Source organism: Homalodisca vitripennis, chromosome 5 (assembly GCF_021130785.1).
Source record: "Homalodisca vitripennis isolate AUS2020 chromosome 5, UT_GWSS_2.1, whole genome shotgun sequence".
Classification (NCBI taxonomy): Eukaryota; Metazoa; Arthropoda; class Insecta; order Hemiptera; family Cicadellidae; genus Homalodisca; species Homalodisca vitripennis.
This window is the reverse complement of record NC_060211.1, coordinates 89,859,495-89,882,349: the sequence shown is the minus strand read 5'-3', so window position 1 is coordinate 89,882,349 and position 22,855 is coordinate 89,859,495. Positions and strand designations below refer to the sequence as shown.

The window sequence follows — 22,855 nt, the reverse complement described above, 5'->3', positions numbered from 1 at the left end:
AGTAGTTGTCGTGTTCAAAAATATTCTCACAATGTTGTATAAAAGTTAGAGGTTTGTACGTGAAATGATTCATGATATCTAAAAACGTGTTTGAACAAACATTATTTTAAACGGCCCGAGAATTGTAAAACACTTTTTGTTTTGTACCATAACTGATATAAACATTTTTACAAAATTCTGAATGGCCACCACCTTGAAACCTTATCGAAAAATTGAATGTATAGTAAGTAAGTGAAAGTAAGTTATTTATAATTTTGTTATGTTTATACCAAGGTCTATAGGTTTGGGTCTATTTTTGGAGTTAATTGAGTTAAAACTTTTGGTCGAACGTGAATGGTCGTCATCTTTTATTTTTCATTCAGGATAACTAACGAACTCATCAAAGCTATGTGCAAGTACTACATTTTACCAAGTTAAGTCTGAATATTTTAAAAATTAAGGGAGTTATCGCTTACCATCTTGCGTTATATTGCATAAGCCCTTATTACTTCAATAATCGATTTTATTTATTGTTGATTTGGTTATGGAATTTTTACTGAAAACATTATAATTCTTTTACATACATGTTTGACACAGAAGGTAATAATAAACTATAACAATATCAAAATAGTCACACCCAATTATATTAAAATTGTAATATATTGCTCGGAAGTTAAGTGCATAAAATAAGTTAAGGAATCTTCTTAAAGAGCATTCACTTGAAATCAGTACAGAAAAATCGCAAAGATCGTTTGCAAGAACCAAGGGAAAATAAACTGTCTGAGTATTAGTTCCTGTAGAACGAAGGAGATTAAATTTGCCAAAATTGCCTATAATTAAGAATAACAAGATAACCATGATAGTGGAGATTGAAAAATAATTTTCTCAGGATTTGTTATGATTGTTCCTTCAAGCTTTATGTACTTTTAAATTGAGTGATGGAATGAAATAAAAAAATAATCTAAGGATACTTTCTTTTGCAATTTGGAGATATTTACTGATGTTTATTTACACCTGCTGTTTTTATTTTAAAGTTAGTTTCAACTAATGGTAATCGATTCCCTAGTTACGGATTAATCGAAAATATAATTATTTATTTATACAGTTTATTGTTTAGAGACACTCGTTACTGCAAGTGCTAAAAGACTACCAAATTAAGAATTTTTATCCCACAACATAGATTGATTTTGATATTCATATAACACCACAACTAATTAATTTCACTTTATAATGCATGATGCATGTGAAATATTTTAAAATTATTTTAAATATACATAACGCAAAAATATTAGTCTACTCACAAGGATTCCGTATTAGCTGAGGTTTATATTGTCTCAAATGGTACTTGAATTTCAGGTTTATGGTGGTCTCAATATAAAACTGCTCGATATTTCAGAGAAGTGTATTAATTAAAACACACTAAATCAGTATTTATATTAATATTTATCAAAATATTGACATAAAGCGTCTCCCAAGATATTATCAACAATAGATTACCATTAAATAACTGTAAGTAACTACATAGACATAAATTACTAATATAAACACTGAAATTAATCTTAGATGTCGCGATAGTATTTCTTACAACAAAGGACTGAGAAATCTGCTGAACTGCAGACATTTTAATCACTTTAGCAGAGAGCTTTATAGGAGAAGTGTTACACAGAACAGTAGAGTAAAGCCAGCGATAATCCATGTGACGTCAGCACCACTGATTGTTAACGTGGCTGGATGAAAAAGGTGAGTTAGCTTTGGCTTGTCACAAAAACACTTTCAACTAGATTTATTGATTCCTCTACTGAAGGCGTTGCTGGAACCTGATTGGAAACTGTTGCTCAATATAAAACAACATGTTAGTCAAGTACAGCTTATCTTATGTTAGTGTGGCGCTCTCACTAACATTCTCACAAGGCAGGCTTAAACGTGTCACACGTAAAAATTTAAAGATTTTCCTTTACCATTATAATAGATCGAAAATATTACAATTAAACAATGTATACCGGGTTGCTTACTGTATGCAAAAGTTTTCCAAACATCTTCATTGTAGAAATTTGCTCCTTCATACAAAGACAAACAGCCATATTAAAAAGCATCCATTTTGTGTTATTTACGTTGAGATTAAAAGATATTCCATCTACACAGACTCGAGTGTTATCAATTTACAGAAATCTGTGTCATAAACTGTTCAAAGGGATGCCCAACTGAAAATTCTGAATCTAATAATATGCCACTTTCCATTTTAACTGTTTAAAATAAAAATTACATTATTATTATGAATTACATTAATTCTGATGGTTTTATAACTAAAATAAAAAAATACAAGTATAAAGTCAAAAGTGAAAAAAAATTCCTTATGGTGTGTATCCTATGAATTGTAATGAGGAAAGTGTTCTCTACAATATATATATATATATATATATATATATATATATATATATATATCAATGGATGTAAATATGTTTTTTAATTATTAATTCAAATTATACTTGTGGTATTCGCATAATGCCATTTAATTTTATTGATAAACTGTTGAGGGATACCTGAAAAATGTTAAACCCTTATCACAAATAGTTTTAGGGATTGAAGCTACACAACTGTTTGTCATATATTCATTCACCATGGGATGTTAAATATACATTCAGGTTACCACTAGTTTATTAAGAATTCTCCTTCCCCGAATTTAAAGCTACGTCCAATCTCGTCTTTATTCAATCTCGTCAGCTGCGATACTAGTATTCCGATTCCAAAATAGCATTCTTAAAAATATCTCAAAATCGACCTTTTTCACTAAAACAATCTTATCTCTAGTAATGTATAAAAAGTAAAAACTACTCGTAATTTCTTAATAATTTTAAGTTTTTCAGTTATTAGGTCACTTTTAAGCTCATCATCTACACCTAAAAACGGTGAGAAAATGATTAAAGATGAATTATTTCAATTACATGAGGTTTAGTAATTATTATTTATTTATATTTTTATCGTGATCACATCAAACCAATACTTAAATTGGAGTTAAAAAAAAAAAAAAAACTATATTTTGAATTCCTGGCTTGCCAAAAATGTCACCTTCATTTACAATGTTAAAATATAAGTAGGTATTCATCAGAGATATTTCCAACCATTAAATGAGAATCCTGATAATAAAATGAAATTATCAGAAAATGCTCACTATAGTGTGCGTTAGTAATTGATACATTTAAAATTGAATACCACTGGTAAAAATGTTTCCGCTTCATATTGCAAAATTTCCAGTGGAACACAGTGTGGTTTGGCTTATGTCTTCAATTGCTGTGGTTTGTTTAAAATATATAGCCTACACTTCCTTCATAATAGTGTTTCTAAATTGGTTAAACACTAAAATGCGCCAGCCGTCATGATGGCCGTTAATACAGTCGGTTCTCAAGCAAATAGAACAAGTAGAAAGTTAAATATGATAGCAGTTGTAGCCTGTGAATTTTGAACCAATGACGGCTCAGCGCGGGGAATTGCGTAATGTCCACATGTGCGGTTGCAATAAGCGCACGGCCACTGGTCGCCTAGAAATCAAACAGAATCTCAGTCACTGCGACCAGCGGTTTTCATCTTAAAGTTTTCTCTTGGCAATTATATATAATTTAGTATTTGATGTAATTTTTTTATATTTTACAACATTAACTTTTACTCCCGTAACTTTTATAAGAACAGTTTTGGATATAATAAATTTCTTCTATAAAAATGTTATAAAGTTTTAAGATGTTGCAACTGTACGTATGTGTGAACACGTTTAATGGGTTTGAAACTTATTAATTCATGTTTTGTTATGTGCCTTCAAGAAATCCTTTACCAAGTTTGTTATAAAACCAACAAACATTTTATTTAAAACGTTCTTACAAAAAGCGGTAAATATATAGTTATCAATGATTCCTGCAAAACATGGAATTGTTTAAAATTACTTATGAAATAACTATATTATTGTATCTATAATTTTGATACAATTACATAAAAAACGAGTAGTTGTGAGGACTTAAATTAAAGTAAGTGGTTTGTATGTTACAGTTATGTCATTTGTTTTTATGAAAACTAAAGTTCAGAGATCAAAGTTAATATTTTTATAAATTTAACAGAAAAATGTGATATTGAGGCCACAAACGAAACACGATAAAACTTTGGAACAATGGAAACATGTGCGACGTAACTAAACTTATCATCTCAGAAATCTTACGCTGCACAAAACATGGAACGAATCAAGCCATGAAAACAGCCACGTTTCAGAAAAAACCTTTTCAACCGAGTTTTCTCTTTTGTTACAAGCATCCCTTTACAAATCTACCAGTCTTAAAGAAATATTGAGTACGACGTTTATGTTTTGCAAATTTAAATAATTTGTTTACCTTTAATAAATTATATGCAGTACATCAATTTAATTGCTAAAAGATTTTAATACTTTCAAATGAAAACGTATTGTTTATTTAACGGAACATATTTAATAATATTTAATGAAACACGTATTTCGTTTTTAATCTACTTAAATATATACAATACTAACAGTTACCCGCCACTTCGCATACAATTGGATACGCTTTGCACGTGGATGTCTACTTCTGGTAGGAGTGAATTATATTCTGACGCCAAAATACTTTTATATCATTTTTTGTATCTTCTACCTATTATCATCAAATTATTAAAATTATTAATGCATGATATTGGTATCAAAGGTGCTGAAATGAAAGTTCCTGCTAACACTTACGCAATCTAAATGTTCATAATAGTTGTCTTCCAAATCTTACAACAAAATGAAAATATAATTACGACCCCATATGGATCTACATGATTAAAAAATTATATGTTTGTCTATTTTTGTAACCAAATATGGTAATTTACCAATATCTCATTACTTAAAATAAACATTTTGCTGGAAATAGTGAATCTAATTGATAAAAATGGTAACTCATATATATATATATATATATATATATATATATATATATATATATATATATTCTCCCTTTTATTAATCGTTCGTGAATTATGAAGCCCTTGCCAGACTTTTTTACACCCTGTATATTTAATACCCTATTTAGTTATTAAAAATGTACTTTCGTTATTTATTGGCCACGTGTTTGTAAAAATAGGTGTATTTATTACTTTACAAAGATTCAAATTTCTTTCTCAGCACACATACTAGCAGAAATTCCATGCTACAAAATATAGATTAAACCAAAAGCTATATTGCGCTAAGCCTAATAGAACAATTTGTAAATTTGCACTAAATAATACGCAAATTAAGCTTAGTTTACATTAACGAGTAAAGTTGTGAAAGAAATTGCTCTGGTATGAACTTAATATTTAAAAAATTATGAATTATTTTGAGTTTGTAACACTTTTTAATATGTTTTGTATGTTTTTTTATATCCCACGTTCAGTGCAGGCGGCACGGTTCCGTGTCGCGCCCTTTCCCGCCATGAGGCCTGGCACGAAACTGTGCCGCCATGTTGCTCAACACACATGGCTTTAGTGCAAGCTTAGCTTGTGTCGTAGAGGATTGAATGTGAGTGCACTCCATTGCAATATTGAACATAACCTCAAAACTGACTGTCTGAGGCGTGGTACAGTTCCGGTACAGTGTTTACTGTGAGGGCCTGTTTTGTGAATTTCATCTGCAGTGTTTATTTTAGTGATATTTTAATTTATTATATATAGTCTAAAAATGGCATGTGAAAATGGAGATGAGTACAACAGTAACAACCTACTAAGTGATACAGGCGGTAATTCAACCGACAACACTGACATTGACTCTTCAGACAGTGATGATGACGTGAACTTCGATCCAGCAGTATGGAACAATGTTTCAGCAACTGGAATAAGGGACATTGCTTTTACAGTAGACAATAATTTACTGATACCAATCCCAGGTAAAAAGGAACCAATTGATTGGTTCAATTATTTTACTGATAATTATTTAGAATAGGTATGCCGATACATTAATGCATGCGATTGAACTTTTTTGTGTCCCTACAATCATGCCGAGCTCTCGTATCCACAGATGGAAAGAACTGAAAGTTTCTGAACTAAACAACATTTTAATTGATATACTGATACACATGGGAAAATCGAATAAAATAAGCCGTGATAGATTTCAATTGATTTTGAGATGTTTGTGTTTTTGTCCCCCAAACCCACATCACGAAGGTTCTCTTGACAGGCTTTTCAAAATTCGGTCCATCATAGAGCTATTCAGGGTATATATATTACACTTCAAAGGAAATGTCCTTCGACGAGGCTATGGTTTTGTGAAGGGGCGACTACAGTTTAGGCAGTACGTAAAGGGAAAATCGACACAGATATGGCGTAAAAATGTACACCCTCAGTGACCTTGAGGGTTTAATTGTGGTATTTATGGTTTAGTCTGGCAGATTGGACGATTTAGGGAGGGGGAGGGAAGGAAACTGAGGAAATGTTTTCTTGCACCTCATGCGAGATTTTTTGAACAAAAGCCATGCTCTATACTTGGACAACTTTTACAATAGTGTGACACTTGCAAGTAAATTTCTTGCCAACAAAACTTATTGCACGGTCACATTAGTTGAACGAAAGTTCTACGCACGACCAGTTGTTACAGCCAAATTGAAAAAGGGTGAAAGTACCTGCCAGCATGGAAATGGTATTTAACTGGCAAAATGGAGAGACGAGCGGGGTGTTTTATACATCTCCACTCAATTTGAATATACCATGATTACCATAGAAAGAAAGAGAGAAACAAAATGAAGAACCTAAACCAGACGAGCTGATGTCTTATTACCCATAGAAAGGAAAGCCATCAGATCGTACAAAAAATTTGTAAATCTTATTCAAATGTCTTTTGTGAATTGTATATTCTTTTTGAACATTAATTCAAATAGGAAGAACTTAAACACATTTTGAATTCTTAGAAACTAATTGGTAGATGTTCTTTTACCCCCAAAGCTAGTAGAGCCTGCCCGAACTCTTTTTAGGATTCCTCTTCACCGCCTTGTTCAAAATGAAGAACGAGACTAGAAGAACGACCGGAAAAAGAAAAGATGCAGAGTTTGTGCAAAAAATTGACTAAACAAGCTCAAATCCTATCTGTGCAGTGGTTGTCAAGGACAAACTGCATTTAATCCAATTCGTTGTTTTGACGAATTCCACAAAAACTTAAAAAATGATTTTTGGGAGGTTGGAGGACTGTAAATGTTAAAAATAAATATCTCTGTTATGCCTTCATAATTAGTATTTAGAGGTTATAAACTGTAAAACTAACAATAGAACAAGTGGGGAGTAAGTACTGTGACATTGTTGTGTGCTAGGGTGCCGTGTAGTGTGCCGCAACCAGGTCCTTTTTTGAACGAAACCACTTTTGACTTCGTTGGTCACCTAATACAGTCATTTGGGTAAATTATCGCTCATTTTCATTTTAACCCATAATGGGTTAAAATAAGGTTAAAATAACATTCATTAAATAAGGTTTTTTTTTGTTTATTTTTAAGTTACAAAATCCAAAACTGAAAGCATAAATAGCCTACCACGTCTCAGTTTTATGTTATAGTACCGCTGTCATAGTCATATACCATAATTTGTGTTTAAAAGCTGAAAGTGGTTGGCAGCCCTGCAGAGCAGTGGTGGGGGGCAAGATAAACATTCCTTTGTGTCTGGTGACTCACAGCAGCACAGCAGTAGTGAGCAGGTATTTTAAGAGGAGAGGTTGTGTGTTCAGTTTAATTTCAACACTTCTTAAGTATTTTTTTGTAATGTCTAGTTTACGTCGAGTTTGTAAAAATCCTCCAGACAAGTTTTGTTACGTGTGTGGAAGGTACATCATTAAATCACAAGGAAGCCTATAACTGAAGAGGTAAGAAAGGCATACTTCCTTTATTTTGGCTGCAAGGGTGGGGGGACCAGGATAAAAGTTGGGCCCCACATATTTGCTGCATTAGCTGTTTTCGGTCAACCTTATCCAATGGGCCAAAGGGAACAGAAGGTCAATGCCCTTTGCTGTTCCAATGGTTTGGCGTGAGCCTAGCAACCATTTCAATGATTGTTATTTTTGTTTGTCAAACCCTGAGGGATATTCAAAGAAGCAAAAATGTAAAATCAAGTACCCAGACGTGCCCTCAGCAATCAAGCCAATTCCACATGGAGACGATTTGCCAATTCCCACCCCTCCAGTTGACTGGAAAAATTTTTTTATTTCCAATATTAGCGAAGATGATTGCCAGCAAATGGACAGTGAAGATGTAACTGAGCAAACAGATAACCCTAACGATCCTATCTTTGAGCCTCAGATGTTCAAACGAACCACATTTTATCAAACAAAACGAATTGAATGATCTTGTTCGTGATTTAGGCCTCTCTAAACAGAAAGCAGAACTGTTAGGATCACGACTGCAAGAATGGAATCTTCTAGCAAAAGGCACGACAGTGTCTTGCTTTAGAAAAAGAAATGTACAGTTTTTCAGCCTTCTTTAAACTTGAGGGTTCAATGTGTGTTTGTTTTGATGTGACTGGGCTGATGGATGAACTTGGCATTAATCATACACCGGATGATGAATGGCGTCTTTTTATCGATTCGTCCAAATATAGCCTAAAAGCTGTCCTATTACACAATGGTAATAAGAAACCATCGATACCTGTTGCTTATTCTGTTATAATGAAAGAAACATACGACAAACATGGCAGCCATCCTAAAGGCAATTCAATACGATGAGTACAAGTGGCAAATATGTGCAGATTTCAAAGTAGTTGCTATTCTTATGGGCCTTTCAGGGTGGCTACACAAAATACTGTTGCTTCATATGCTTATGGGATAGTAGAGCGTCAGACAAGCACTACCAGCAAAAAGAATGGCCAAAAAGGTCTAACTACACGCCTGGTGATAGAAATATACTCAACATACCTCTTGTAGATCCTGAAAATATAATTCTACCACCACTGCACATCAAACTTGGATTGATAAAAAACTTTGTAAAGGCAATGAGTAGAGAAGGTGAAGGATTTGCATAACTAATCCAGTTTGTTTTCCTCAGCTGAGCGAAGCTAAGATCAAAGAAGGTGTTTTTACTGGTCCAGATATCAGAAAAATGATTAAAGATCCTGAGTTCGAAACAAAAACTCAATAAAAAAGAGTTGGCCGCTTGGAAATCATTTGTCCAGGTTGTGAAAGGGTTTCTAGGAAATACCAAGGAGGAAAACTACAAAAAAATTAGTCCAAGATCTTTTGAAAGCGTACCAATCTATGGGTTGTCGAATGTCTTTAAAATACACTTTCTCCACTCTCACTTGGACTTTTTTCCGGAAAATCTGGGAGCCGTAAGTGACGAACAAGGCGAGAGGTTCCACCAGGACATCAGAACAATTGAAAGCAGATATCAAGGCCGCTGGGATCCTTCCATGATGGGCGACTATTGTTGGTTCCTGAAACGGGAAGATTTCACACCCCACAAGAGAAAGAAGTAAAATAATAATAACAGCCTTTAGTGTCAACTTGAAGTGAAAATGTTCTTTATTCATTCACTTTAATGTATATAATAATAAACTTAAGTTTGGTTGGAACATTTCTGTCAACAATTTATTGAAAATCCCTATTCTCATAGTTGTTAAACTATACTTTTCTTAAGTTTCTTAGGATGTCTTGTATCAAAAAAATCCGTACGTCCTACATACTTTTTATTGTTATTTTCGTGTTTAGCAAGGCAAAATACATAAGAAACACCTATTTTGATCAATGTTACAGGAAAAAAAATATTTTTTTTGTAAACCTGTGTTATTGTTGTTAATTGTGATTTTTTACAGCAGTGAATGTGTTTTAAAGCAACAAGCTAGGGCTGTTCGGTCTACGGCGAGTACATACACTAGTCTCAACAATACTCCTAAATGCTATTGCGCCGTTTAAATTAGCAATTTCTACTGTTCGCCACAAAAGTTTCTCAATTTATAGCCAATGTAAATGCAGCCTTATAACATTAATTAAAACTCTATATAAAATTAATAAAATTCTAATTGTTTATTTGCATTTTATTTTGGTTATGTAATTACATAAAATAATATTTTGTAACACTCTTACATATTTTTTGTTACAAATATAAAATAAAATACACAAATGCAATAAAAATGTTAATAATAATAAACGGTAAGTATCATTAAAACTATTTATTAATTTAAAAGTTATAAAAATAAACCACTTTTCTTAAAGTATATCGATCAGATAATTTCACAGTAGATGGTGCAAAAGGCGGACTCTCCGGCGGGGAATCGAACCCCGGTCTCCCGCGTGACAGGCGGGGATACTGACCACTATACTACCGAAGACTTGCTATGTGAGGTGACCTTCATTGGTGTGAGACTGCAAAATCTTTTATAACGATATGGTTATTTATTCGTTTGTATCATAAATGTTTTTCTTAATAGTTACGATTTTCAGTTGGATAGTGTACTAATGATTGTACGAATAAGTTATACGTATTACATTTGAGATCCCTTATACTGATACGTAATAAGACGTTTGTTATTTTATCAAATTTTGTAGTACTTTTTCTTGACTTAATACATTTTTGTATTGAGAGTAATTGTAAGACAAGACATTATGGCCCTAAATTCCGTCCATTTTACAGTATGATACAAATAATGTTATTTGTCATTGTCATTGAGATTTGCGTAACTTCTCTTACCAATATGCAATTTTAACATGCTGTGACATTAGGGAACTTTGATATGAGTATATAACAGTAGCGTATATGAAGGAAAATCCGAAAGCCAGTGATATCCTGAACGTCACAACTCGCTGAATCTACTGATCCGATACTTCCGAAACGAAATGTGAAGGAATGTGAACAGTTCATCCATAAATAAGGATCTGTGTCAGCCACAGGGAGTTCAAAAGTCAAAGGTGTGCTTCTACAATCATGTCTATATCAGTGAACTGCTTTTGCACAAAACTCGATTTCTTTTGATTAATTTTATTTATTTAGAAATAAAACTTTCCATTATTTTTCACAGTAAACTTACATTGTTTATAGTTAGGTCAAGTAACCAAGTTATCTAGATTAATTAAATATGCTTATTTTTCAGCTAAAAAAAGTTTGCTAGGTTTTTGTAATTTGTATTCGTTAAAGATATACTAACTTTTATTACACTGAAATTCTTAACTTTGGAATAAATCTTACCCTTTTAGTTTACTTTTAGTGTTATAGGTTTCTAAAAACATATTGCAATATAAACACATTATGAAGGAGTATTTTTTAATAGTAGCATATGTAATGACATAAAAAAATAAAAGATGCTCTTACAAACTTACATTTATATATTGCTGCGTACAATTAACAGTAATGTCATCATAGTCAGATCGTAAATATTTATTGAATGTTATGTTTTACTATTGAATCAGGTTCAAAAACTGCATCATGTAATAAACGAAAGATAATGGTAAATTTATATATATATATATATATATATATATATATATATATATATATATATATATATATATATATTCCAGCTGAAGTAACAGTAAATCTAAGAGTTAACCTGTTCGTAACAATGTAATGTAAAGTACTAACATTCATTACACCGTCTGTACATTATATAATATTATGTTCAGTGACTACAGGATATAATCTTATAAAATAAATAAGTAAAAGTTTGTAAATAAGAGCCTGCCCCAAGGGCAATAAACGGGAGATATACCTATCTTTGGCCACATACACAGTACACATTACAAGCTCCTATTGAGCAATTATCAGCTGTATTGTATCTTTATACAGATACTCGTAGTTTGTCTGTAAACAAACAAACAAAGCTGCCATAATAAATTAAGCTCTAACAGACTACATTGTGCTCCAAACGTTTATAATTACTACTTCTTAGTAAATAACACAATGCATAATATGATATAATAATAAAGTGTATTATGATTATACCTGTTAATTATATCTATGGCTACAAGCTATTTTAAACACCAAAGGACATATTTGTGTTACGAACCACTTAAAGTTAATATTCATTGTCAAATAATGTATACAATACAGGAATAAAGAACATTATGGTTGTAATTCATAGCCAACTCCGAAATACTTTATTATAATCCGTCACATTTTATATTAATATTCATTGGTAAATTAGACGGATGAATTATTCATTATACTTGTGTTTATTGGAAACAACTGACTGTAATGTACTATAACACAATTAAAATTAATATTGTTGATAAGGAAAGTAGAACAATATTATACATAAATACATTAAGTTTTGTAGTTGTAGGTTATAGTAATCTGCAACAAATAGCACGATACTCTAGTCCATTTTTATTAGTATAATATATAATTTTTATTATATATTATATAATGGGTAGTAAGAGTGTGTATGATAAAAGAATATACATTGAAGTTGGAGGTTGTACCTAATTCCAAGATCAACCGAACTATAATTTATTTTGGTTCTTTATTGGAAAAGGAAAAATTGAATAAATAATCCTTTGGCAGTAACGACAACGTTCAGTATAAATATAACACATGCTTTTTAAATAATATTTAATTACAACACAGTAAAAGTAGTGTATACAATCTCCCAAAAAGTAAAATTTACACTTTCTGGTCTCACAGAACAAGAATAGATTTCACATGAGGCTTTCATATCGATATGTCAAACTGAAAATGTGTTATTGATTTAAATGTTTGATTCGCTCAACACCGATGGGACAATAACACTCAATGTTGACATGGTAATATAACCGTAATAATCTATAAATTATGTTATTTACAAGTCTATTTCATAGAAGTGTAATTATTAAAACACACTAAATCACTAAATTAATATTTAAAAGTCCATAATATTAAAACGTTACTAGACGAAATTCGATACAGATATATACATTTCATTGCAAAAACGTGGATTTGATTTAGTTACAGTTAATCTGAAATTATGTTTGTAAAAATATTCACCTATAACGGTTAAATTATATATTTCAATAACTTTAATAGGCCATCTTGAAACCTGAAATGTTATTGAAAAATAAATAGGAATACATTTGGCTTATAATTACTTAAGAATTTTATAAAAAGTATAAATGTTGTGAATATTTAAAATAAAAATGTTGTCAATATGTGAATGACCACCATCTTGAAGCGTTTTCTAGGTTAAAGATGATTAACAAACTCATGCAAACTTGTAGCGTTTTTAAAGCTAAATTGATTTATTTTTTATTAAAACTTAAATTAAATTAAAATTTTGGGAACGAAATATTGGGATTTAATTGTAAATTAGATTGTGAAAAGTCAGGGTAAAAACGAACATGTAATCCTTTGGCAAGTTAGTACTGGTAGTTTTAAATTGTTAGGAAGGCGATTGACTGCCTTGAATTGATTAGAACTTGTCTTGTTACGACTATTGTTCTCCTTGTTTGATACACCTGGATCAATGAGAGAACACCACGGATGTCCAGCAGAGTTGATTGGAGGGGGAGTATATAAGCGTCAACTCATAAATTTTCGCCCTGCTTTTTTTAATTTTCGTGAATAAAGTGTATTACAGTGCACCGTGTTTCTTAATTTTTTCCGCGAGGGGTTTTGAGGTAAGCGCCAAATTTATTATGCGTTTTATTGAAATAGTCTTCCTGATCTGATATTACATTAATTTTGTTATCTTTTTTATAGGAAAAAATTAAATTCATAGAAACTACAGAGCAATCTGCATAATTAATTCCCGATGAACAATAGAGCATAAAAGATTTATACAAGTTACAGTTGGTTCGAACTTGCAAGAAAAGTGAATTAAAATTGAACTTTAATTGAAATTTGGAAATTTATTAACATTTAATAGGAACTGTTTTATTTTGAATTGTTAATTGGTAATTAATTGAACTTTAATAATTTTTTGAGAGAGTTGTAATCTGAATTTCAGAGACTTGAAAGTTAATGTTCAACTAGTGAAAAGAGAAGTTTAAATTTTTATTTTTTGAATTGTGTGTGTACTTAGAAGTGAACATTTTTATTTTAGTTATTTCCAAGTGGTATTTGATTTTTATTTTAAAACTTTATTATTTTATTTTAAAAGAGAGTTCTGATTTTAGTTTGATATATTTGATTAATATTTTTATTTCTTGCCAAAGAAACTTTTAAATTTACTAAACGGTTTGTCAATTCTTTGTGGAAAATACGGTGATGAAAATTCTAAAACGTTGAACTTATTAATTTGTCAGTTTAAAATAAATCCATTGTTTTTATTTAGAACTATGATATTTATTTTAGACAAACCAGCTAATATTTAATAGTTAACAAATTTAGTAATAAATTGCACTAGGAGCTTACTAATCAAAAAACATTTTATATCGTCTTGGATGTCTGAATATTAATATATACAATCCAAGTCGTTATAAAACTATATACAAATACTGTAAGAATTTTATTATGTATCTGTTAAAAACTACTGTAGTTATCGTGTTCATAATTATTTCCACAATTTTGTATACTATTTAAAACTATGCAAGTCCGATAATTTTGAAATCATACGTGATATAAAAAAAAAAAAACAGTTTGAACAAACATTACATTAAAGGACCTAAGAATTCTACAACCATTTTTTGTTTTGCGCTATAATGCATAATAAAATATATAACCATTCGTTTTCAAAATAGTAGATGGCCGTCATTTGAAACCTTAAGAGATATCGAAAAAAATGAAAGTATAAAATTTAATTATAAATACATAATGTATGTAAAAAGTAAATTGGTATTGATCTATGATAGGAATTAGTTGAGTTAACATTTTGCTCGAATGTGAACAGCCGCCATCTTGAAACTTTTTATTTGGATAACTAACGAACTCATCCAAGCTATGTGCAAGTGCTGCCTTTTTAACAAGTTAAGTCTGGATATGTTAAACATTTTGACAGTTATCATGTTAACAATCTCGCGTTATATTGCATAAGCCCATATTACTTCAATAATCTATTTTATTGATGAATTGGTTTAGAATTTTGTAATGCATTAATTATAATTATTTTAAATACATGTTTAAAACCAAATAAAGTAATAAACTAAAACTGGATCAACAGAACAAAACGCAATTATTTTAAAATTTTGATATTATAGTTCGGAAATTAAGTCTATAAAATTAGCTAAGGAATCTTCTTAAAAGTATTTCACTTGACATCACTTGAACTTCGGACAGATGGTCTGCAATAACTTTTGTAAGAGTTGTACTTTTTCAGCTTTTGCTGAGTCTTCCAAGAAATTCCACTGTCTGAATATTAGTTACAGTAGTAGTAAGGAGATGAAATTAGTCCTGGAAGTAACGATTAAAATTATAATAAGCGTGAAGTGTAGATTAAAAAAAATAATACTTTTATTAGCATTTGTTGTGATTGTACCTTCAAACTTTATATGATTAAATTGAGTGGTGGCATGAAATAAACAATAAATTATAGGATATCACATGTTTTATTTGGAAATACCGATGTTGCTTACACGTAATATTTTTATTTACAAATTAGTTGCAACTTATGATTATATAATCTCTAATTACGGACCGCACGTATAATTAATTATCTATTAATACAACCGATTATTCGGAGGCACTTGTTACTCCTGAAAGCAAGATAAGAGTTTTTATCCCACTACATAGCTTAATTTTAATATTTGTATAAAACAAAAATGTATTTAACTTTATACTGCATGTGATATAGTTTAGAATTATATACAATACAACTCTAAATATATCTATATATAAGTTATAATATATATAATGCAAAAAGTACTAACTACCCACTTTTTTATTTTTCAGATTAGGCAAGTTTCTATTGTATCAAATGGTAACTCTGAATATTTGCATTTTCCATTTATAGTGGTCTCTAAATTAGAATGATCCAATATTTCATAGAAGTGTATTATTAAAAAAAATACTAAATCTTCATTTATATGGAATATTTTCCAAATGTTGACGTAAAACCTCTCTGGAGATATTATCAAAATAGTTTTTCATGGATTCTAATTTACTGTAAGTGACTACATAGACAAAAATTACTAATGTAGACACATATTTTTGATGTTACGATAGCATTTCTTACAACAAAGGAATGAGAAATCAGTTGAATTGCAGACATTTTAATCACTTTACAGCGAGCTTTGTATGAGTAGTGGCACACAGAACAGAAGAGTAAAGCCAGAGATAATCCGTGTGACGTCAGCACCACTGATTGTTAACGTGGCTGGATGAAACAGGTGAGTTGGCTTTGGCCAGTCACAAAAATATTTTCAACTAGATTTATTGATTCCTTTTACTAAACGTGTTGGTGGAACAAACTGGAAACTGTTGCTTAACACAAAACAACATGTAAGCCAATTGTAGATTTTATTTAAGATTTAGCAAGACGCTAACAAAAGATGTTTCAATGTGACACCTTCCATTACTCATTCTTAAATTTTTCTGTTACTCGTTCTATTTTAATAGAAAGTAATACAAATAGTATATTTCAGGTTGGTTACTTTATGTAAAAGTTCTCCAAAACCTGTATATATTTTCATTTTAGAAATTTGCTCCTACATACAAAGACAAACAGCTATCTTTAAAAAGCAACCATTTAGTGTTATTTAGGTCGAGATCAATACATATTCCATTTTCAGAGGCTCGAGTGTTATTATTTTACAGAAATCTGTGTCATAACGATGCGCGTTATAAGCCATGCAAGGGCATACTGTATAGGGCACAACTGGTTGTTTATCAATTTAGTACATATCTAAGAATAGTCTTCGTTTAGTTTAATAGGAGATTTCAGAGGATTTGTAAAGAAAATAATTTACATATTTAAAGATCGGATTTTTGTTTCAGCAGGTATTTTATTTAATTAAAGAGAAAAATAATAAAAAAGTGTTAAAGGGGATTCCTGGGGAGATACTGAAAACTCCGAATCTTGTAATATACCAATTTTCATTTCTAACGGTTTAAAATTGTTTAAAACTGAAGCAAACTTTACAATTATACAAACGAGGGAGAAAAAGATTCATTATGTGTATATCTTATAAATGGTAATGGGAAAAGTGTTACCTAAAATAAATGTAACTCAATTCTTTCGGTTTTAACAATTACAATAAAACACCTTATTTTAACACGTTACATGATAAAAAAAAATAAATATAACACTTTTAAATGCATTTTTTACATTATGAATTCAATTTTAAATTGTGTTATTCACATAAATCTACGTAATTTTCTTGATTGACTTTTGAGGAATGCCTGAAAAATGTTACTCCTTATCTAAGCATATTTCTTTACAAGCATTGAAAATGAAAATTGGGAATCATGTTTTAGATAAAACCTATCCTAATTTGTTTCAATACAAACCTATCACTTTCAATAAAACCGATGTTAAAAGGTTATAGTTTAATTTGATGTATAATAACATAGAAGAAGTATTCACCATTACGATCTTAGCCAAAGTAATGCTAGGTTACTCTGAATTCTCCACAACACTGCTTTTGAAGGAAACACAACACAAATGAAAAACACATCAATCAATCTTGGAAAACAACAAAATTCACTTTGCCTACTACACCGAGTTTGTTCAAAAGCTTCATACTTCATAAGTCACTCCTTTCTTTTATCTTTAACTTTTCCAATATCTGGCCTTTCTTAAATTTTCGATACTCCATATACCTTGAAAAGTCAGGCTTTACGTCTAATCGTTTTGGAATTTTTGATGTGGTAATATTGATGATGGTATTGAGGAATGCCTGAAGAAATGTTACCCCTTATATTAGTTAGCTTTATACGTATAAATTCTTTTGTTTACAAACACTGAAAACGATCACCCCACTTGTGATGTAAATGGCGTTTGGCTTGTTATAACAATTTTTTATATTGGTATTTATCCTCACAAACACTAATCTCAGACCAAGAGGCTTACTCTAGAACAGTACAGTGGCATGCTACGCCAAACTTTTTTATATTGTTTTATATAGAACATTTATAATTGTATTTAACATTTCTAAAATAGGGCGTTTAAAAAAATAATGAAATAAATTTAAAAATAACTTTTTACGATTTTCACTGTTCAATCCTTTTAGACTCTAATGGGCCTTTAGCTTAAGCAATATACAAAAATCTTAGAATTTGAAATAGTTTTTTCTTACACAACTTAAAACTTGGTATCGCTCCCAGAGTTCATGGAAATTAAAAATAATTGTAAATATTACTAAAAGTACGTTTTTATATTACTAACAGTCGACCCTGTTCTGAAAGGTTATTTAGTGGCTATGAATTGGAGGAAGTATACTGACAAGCATATCATGCAAGCATTTGCTTCTAGTATCCACAACTGTCGTGAATAGGGAATAAAAAAAGTCTAAAATTGATTCAGTATGCTAATTATTGGAATTTGCATGATGCATATACATTCATGTTGGCGCTAGGTTACTAGTAAAAATTATCTCCTTCTACCATTTTCAAAGCTACGGCCAATCGCGTCTTTATTCCTGAGCTGTGAGATTAGTTTTCTAATTCTAAAATAGCATTTTCACTACAACAATATTATTTCCCAAAATTTATAATAAAGTAAAGATAACTCATTTGTAACTTAATAAGTTTAAAACGTTTGAGTAAATTCATAAGCTTATCATCTAGTAGGTTCATTTTAAAGCTTTTCATCTACAGTTAATACCATTTAGGAAATGAGTACATATTAATTATTAAAATCACATATGCTTGAGTAAATAATATATATATATAATTTTTGTGTGTGATCACTTCATACCGATACTTAAATTTAAGTTTAAAAAGTAAAAAACAATATTGTGGATTCTTAGCTTGCCAAAAATATCACTTTCATACATACTTTTACGTAGATATTCATAAGAGATATTTAAAACCACTAAATAAAAACCCCGATAATAAAATGGAATTATCAGGAAGTGCTAACGAAAGTTTGCATTAGTAATTGATAAATTTGAAATCAAATAGAACTGATAAAAATGTTTCCGCTTTACATTGCAGCACTTCCAGTGAAACACAGTGGTATGGGTTATGTCTTAAAACTGTCGTGGTATGTTTAAAATATATACACTTCTTTCATAATAGTGTTTTTAAATTGGCTAGACACTAAAATGCGCCAGCCGTCAAGATGGCTGTTAATACAGTCGGTTCCCAAGCAAATAGAACAAGTAGAAAGTTAAATAATATGGTACCAGTTGTGGCCTGTGAATTTTGAACCAATGACGGCTCAGCGCGAGGGATTGCGTAATGCCCACATGTGCGGTTGCAATAAGCACACGGACACTGGTGGCTTCAAAATCAAACAGCATCCAGTCAGTTCGGTCAGCGGTTTTCATCTTAAAGTTTTCAGCGGAAATTTTATATAATTTGGTTTCTAAACTCAATTTCTTTCTATATTTTACAAAATAAATTTTCACTCCCTTATTCCCATAGGAACGGGTAACGGTTTGAATAAACTGCTTCCATACATAACTGTTATACTGTTTTAAGATCTTGCAGTGTTGTTAAGGGATTTTAAACTTAGCGATATATGTTATAGAAACCAACAAATATTTTTGTAAGAAGCTCCTAGCTCTTTTTAAAAGTGGTAAAATGTATAAATCAACAATGATTCGTGAAAAATCTTGAATTGTTTTAAAAATCACTTTATTGTACTTATATAATTTTGATACACTTATATCTAAAATATAACTGTACATAATATTTAATTATTATAATAATATATATAATTATTATATAGTAAATTATAATATAATTTATATATATATATATATATATATATATATATATATATATATATATATATATATATAGCTTTTTATTCCGGTTTTAGTCATTACAAAAGACAACAAATAGTTTTTACGTTATTGATTAACACAGACACGAGCACACAGACAGACCCCGTTAGATTTTCATACAAGAGTATAAAATGAAAGAGGCTGTTAAACATATATCAACTGTTTAATCAAGAGGCTGTACGACACGACATATGTAAAGTAACTGACTTTGATAGATGAATAACAAAACATATTTACTATCACCTGTTTAAATGTGTATAAATTACCTTACCTATTATTCTTCAGTTTGACAGGTGATTAAAGACACGTTTAACCCATTGCGGATCGTGAAAACGGCGCGCGCGCGGGCCTTAGAGTACGAATTAATCCGTATTGCAACGCAGCACCCGCAGTGTTTGCACGCCTACCTGCCTGCTTAGCGCGCTCGCTAATTATACATGTTTTGTTTGTTTATGTTGTTATTTATGTTATATAAACATTATACAGATCATATTAGACAAGTATATTATACTAGAAGTATATTCAAGTATATTCATAAATATCCTCGGAAGCACTACTTTGAGCGTTTTTATTGATATTGAAATGATGTTGAAATAGAGTTTCCACATCCGGTGGTGTCCCAGGAACAATGTCTGAAATAGTCTGAACATCTGAATCATGGTCACTAGCCCGCTCGTCACTGTCAACATTAGTATCCGCGTAATTATGAAAACGTGGACAAATACGCGTGATAGAACCGTCTCCATCCTCAATAACACTATCGATATCACTTTCATCACTTCCACTTTCTAATAATAGTCTATCTAATTCAGATGATCGTAAATTGTCACCCATTTTATTTACGTACACGCACACGAGGCAAAGGAAAATAGAACGCCACGACTGTACGCCTCAGACAAACAATTTGTCGCAAATAATAAACGTTATTGACCGATAACGAGGGGAGTATTTGTGGACGAGTATTAGAGATAAGATAGGAAGCCAGTCCAGGAAAACTGACTATAAATATCTCCGAGGCTTATAACAGCGATAAGCGTTCAAAACAAATGAGTCATCCGTACCACGTCATCCGCGTGAGGGTTACGTCATTGTGCTTTTGGTCCACGCCTCGCTCCGCGTCACCCTCACGTGTTGATCCGCAATGGGTTAATAACTGCTGATTATGTCTGCTGATAATGGCTGATGGGATGTTTTAAAGACCAGTAGGGAGTAGGCCAAAGAATTTTTGAAATTGGAATGCCTATAAGGGTACTAAGTATATTTATGTAAAATTTCAGTACGATCGGTTTGTTTTATTGCATATGTAATTTTGATATAATTAAATCTAAAAAGAAGAGTTGCTGCTAGGACTTGTTTAGGGTTTGTTTATAAAACATATTAACATTTATGTGGTTTATTTAATGAAATATAAAGTTCAGACATTACAGTTTTTATTATTTAAGAAAAATGTAATATTGAGGCCACAAACGAAACACGATAAAACTTTGGAACAATGGAAACATGTGCGACGTAACTAAACTTATCACCTCAGAAATCTTACACTGCAATAAACACGGAACGGAGCAAGCCATGAAAACAACCACGTTTCAGCTAAAACCTTTTCAACCGAGTTTTCCCTTTTGTTACAAGCATCCCTTTACAAATATACCAGTCTTAAAGAAATATTGAATTTGTCGTTAATGTTTTGCAAATTTTAAATAATTTGTTTACCTGTATTAAATTACATTTAGTACATCAATTTAATTGACGAAAGTTTTTAATACTTTCAAACGCAAAAGTATTGTTTATTTCATTGAACATATTTAATACTCCTCAATGAAACACATTTTGATCTTAATTTACTTAAATGTATAAAATACTAAAAGCTACCCGCGGAATTGTATAGATACTACCCGTGGATATACACTTCTGGTTCGAGTGAAGTATGTTTCCGACGCCAAAAAAATATACTTTAACTGTATCTGTGAATTGCCAGATTTTAATTATAAAGTATTTACTGCCCACTACTGTTTATTTAATTTTGCTTTCTCAAAATTGAGTTCTTAACTGTTAAATGTACAATCATCTCACTGCCTAATACTGGATATTAAGAAATACTCGTGACGTTTTACAAACATGTTAAGTATTATAGCATGAAATCTAGCATTAGTGTCAAATATAACTTTGAATATTAACTTAGTCTTATCAATACATTTCATGATAAAATTATGTTAATTATTAATGCATAATATTATTATCATAAGGTGCTCAATTCCAAGCGCCTGCTAAGAGGAAGTTCTAACACTTTCGTAATCTAAATGTTCACATCTGTTTTTGTCCAAACGTTGCAACAAAATGAAAATGAAACTAAGACTCCATAATAATGTACATGATTAAACAAATTTTTTTTTCTTACTTTTATGACCAGCTATGGTAATTTTCCAATACCTCCTTTCTGGAAATACTGAGCCTGATATATGAAAAAGGTAACTCATATAATATATACAGTAAAACGGTTGTTGTATGCCCTGCGAGCTCCATCCCAGCGGCTTTGAAATTTTCTATATAATTTCTCTAAACTGTTTTAAAATAATAATACCCAGGAATATTGTATAACATTTCCTTTTAATTTATTGGTTTGGTAATAAACGTTTTCCCTTGCATTTAACCATCATATTTTAAAATTACATTAGAAAATATCATAATTTACTCCATAAATTTAAAAGCTACAATATAAAAAATTAACACACAATTTTTATATAATAAATGTTGGAAAGTTACATCTGTTAAAAACCAACTGATAAAATTCAGGTCTTAATATCATGGTATGAGATGGAAAATATTTGATAAATATAAATCATAATCATTTTTACGTGTATTATACAATACAGTAAACTTTGCAAACTCTACAGGGATTATTTATTGATAAAAATTACCGTACAGAGGTTTATCAAATATTTCATCAAATCTAACTGTGCACAAATTAAGAGTCACCTGTAGTAATCTCTGTACTAAACAAATATACAGTTATTTGGATATACGATTATTTGGAGCTCGTAACACTTATACGTGATACGAACTAATATGTTCAATATGCTTTTCATATCCTTAAAACAGCAAAAATGGGAC

The 22,855-nt window shown here is 30.8% G+C and overlaps 1 non-coding gene across 1 annotated transcript; it reads right to left on the bottom strand.

Moving 5' to 3' along the window:
* Positions 1-10,209: 10,209 nt before the first annotated feature.
* Trnad-guc lies at positions 10,210-10,281 on the bottom strand. The gene has a single exon. It is a non-coding gene; the product is annotated as a tRNA-Asp (tRNA).
* Positions 10,282-22,855: the final 12,574 nt, after the last annotated feature.